Source organism: Nycticebus coucang, chromosome 6 (genome assembly GCF_027406575.1).
Source record: "Nycticebus coucang isolate mNycCou1 chromosome 6, mNycCou1.pri, whole genome shotgun sequence".
In the NCBI taxonomy this organism is placed as follows: domain Eukaryota; kingdom Metazoa; phylum Chordata; class Mammalia; order Primates; family Lorisidae; genus Nycticebus; species Nycticebus coucang.
The window spans coordinates 83,191,041-83,193,930 of NC_069785.1; the positions used below are offsets into that span (position 1 = coordinate 83,191,041).

General features: G+C 34.4%; 1 non-coding gene across 1 annotated transcript; it reads left to right on the plus strand.

Annotated features, from left to right (window-relative positions):
• Window positions 1-693: 693 nt before the first annotated feature.
• LOC128589376 (U6 spliceosomal RNA) lies at window positions 694-797 on the plus strand. Its single transcript, XR_008380968.1, has one exon. It is a non-coding gene; the product is annotated as a U6 spliceosomal RNA (small nuclear RNA).
• Window positions 798-2,890: the final 2,093 nt, after the last annotated feature.

The window sequence follows — 2,890 nt, forward strand, 5'->3', positions numbered from 1 at the left end:
ATTAGACACAGAATACATGTAATAAGCATGGCACCATCAACCAAGATTCCAGAGACTCAGCTCTTACACCCTGCCATAGAGAAGTTGTGAGACCTTGATCGAATTATTTATTTTCATAGATTTCATTTAATATTTCTCTCAGATGTCTTAGAAGAACAATAAGACAAACTGTACTACTAAAATATTTTACCCTAAATTGAGGAGAAAAATAATGAAATGGATTTAATGACCACAAGATTCTCAGATTTCACATAGCATCATTCAAAGATAATAAGAATAAATTGCAGGAAGACATAAGAAGATGGTCTGACTGGTCAAAATAGTGAATACATGTGGTATTTGTTTTTCTGTTTGGATATGTAAATGTCAGGTAGCACATTCTGATTCAAGGAACAGTTTTGCTGATGCAACCAATATTTACAACACTAAAACATTTTTGGTTTCTTTTTGTTTGTTGTAGGTATAGACAAAGAAATAAAGCTATATATGTTACCAAAACAAAAATCAACCACAAAGTTAGAGAATCTCAATGGATTTTTATAATAAAAACTATTTGAAACATTAGTCAATGTCAAAAAATTAAAGTTGAGGGTTGCTACCTGGAGTTTGACAATTAAGATTGCAAACTTGCCATAGTGCAAGCACTGTAAAAACACCTTATGTTGGCAGCACTGTAAAAACACCTCAGTAAGATGCTTGCTTTGGCAGCACATTACTAAAATTGGAACGATACAGAGAAGATTAGCATGGCCCTATGCAAGGATGACACGCAAATTTGTGAAGCAGTCCATATTTTTTGAGCTAAAAACAAACAAACAAACAGATAAACAACACTTCAGAAAGGTTTCATACCCTTGGTATATCAGTGTCTCACAGTTGTGTTTATTTGTGTCAATGTGTGGTGGTGTCTTTCTGAGTGGCATTTGTTAACATTGTTTCATGTTTTTCTGTGCCATTCTTAGAAGGTTGAAGCTTGAATTAGAGCAATGAACAATCATTAAGTGTGTTATTTATTAAACTTGGCAAGTGGAAGAGAAATCAGTGACATGTTAGTCCAAGTTTATGGTGGTAATCCCAAGAAGAAAATGGCAGTGTATAAATCAATTAAATGTTTTCACAAGGGGAGACAAAGTATCACTGATGAAGACAAGTCAGGGCAGCCAATAATGAGCAGAACTGATGAAAATGTTGCAACAATTCATAAAACTGTGTGTCAGATACACTGGATGACTGTGAGAAGCATAGCAGACTAACCGATGATCATTAGAGAAACAGAGAAGTCTCAAATGTTAATCTTGGCATGAGAAAGTTGAGTGCAGAAATGGTCCTGAAGGAGGTCACCAATCAACAGAGGCAAAGGAGAGTCAAAGTTTGCAAAGACATTTTGGACAGGCAAGATGATCTTTTAGGCCATGATATCACTGGTGATGAAACAAAGTGTCAAAGTGCACAATGAAAGTCAGCCAAGTCTCCACTACCAAAAGTATTCTGTCAGCCCACATCTATGGTTCATCTTAGAATGGGTACAGGCGAAACTTACTAAATGCAGAATACAAATGCCCACATACAGTAACTAAGAAAATGACATGAAGGCTACGTTGAACAGTTTGATGAGAATATTTCAGATTGTATATCAAATCCGCACATTGTACCCCTTGATTGCACTAATGTACACAGCTATGATTTAACAATAAAAATAAATAAATTAAAAAAAGAGTCAAAATGATGTTGCTAACTTTTTCTATATCAGAGGTATTATTCATAATTAACTTGTATCAACTGTACAAATAGTTAACCAAGTTTACTATTAGAAAGTGCTGAAAATGTTGCTAAAAATGTTGGACCAAAATAGCCTAAACTTTTCACCAATAACTCATGGCTCTTGTAGCAGGACAATGCACCAGCTAACACAACACTGTGAAAGTTGTTAGCCAGTAAACAAATAACTGTATTGGAATGCCCTCCCTAGTCACCTTGTCTGGCCCCCCCAACAACTTTTTTCTTTATCTGAACATAAAGGAAATGTTGAAAGGAACACATTTTGATGATATTCAGGACATCAAGTATAATACAATGATAACTTTGATGGTCATTCCAAAAAAAGAATTCCAAAAATATTTATTAGTTACATTTGATCAATAGTGTTGATTAAATGCAATGTTTCCTAGTTGGCTTTCTATCTAGATGATACATCCAATGCTGAAAGTACAGTGTTGAGGTAACCAACAATTTGATTGCCATTTTGAGATGATTTTCTAGATCTAATAGACATACGTCATTTCTTTTTGTTCATTGTCCTTTTTTTTCTGACTGTATTTTCAGTAACTTGTCTTCGACATCACTAATTCTTTCTTCTGCTTAAGCAATTTTGCTGTTCAGAGACTCTGATGCATTTTACAATTTTTCAGCTCCAGAGATTCTCCTTGATTTTTTAAAAATATTTCAATCTTGTAGTTAAATTTGTCTGATAGGCTTCTGTATTCCTTTGCTGTGTTGTCTTTAATTTCCTCAAGCTTCTTCAGAACAGCTATTTTGAATTCCCTGCCTAAAAGGTCATACATATACATCACTTTGAGATTGGTCATTGTTGACTTATTCATTTGCTGAGGTCAAGTTTTCCTAGAAGTTCTTGATGCTTGTGGATGTCTGTCAATATCTGGACATTGAAAAGATAGGTATTTATTCTAATATTCATAGTCTGTGCTTTTTTGATCTCACTTTTCTTGAGAAGTATTTTCAAGTGTTCAAAAGAAAATCCAGTATTATGATCTAAGTTTTGTCACTGCAGCCATATTAGCACTAGGAGCACCCCAAGCTCAGTAATTATATATTTCTTACAGTCTCCTGGTGGTACTACCTTGGTTAAGTAAAGTAAGATACAAGAGAGTTC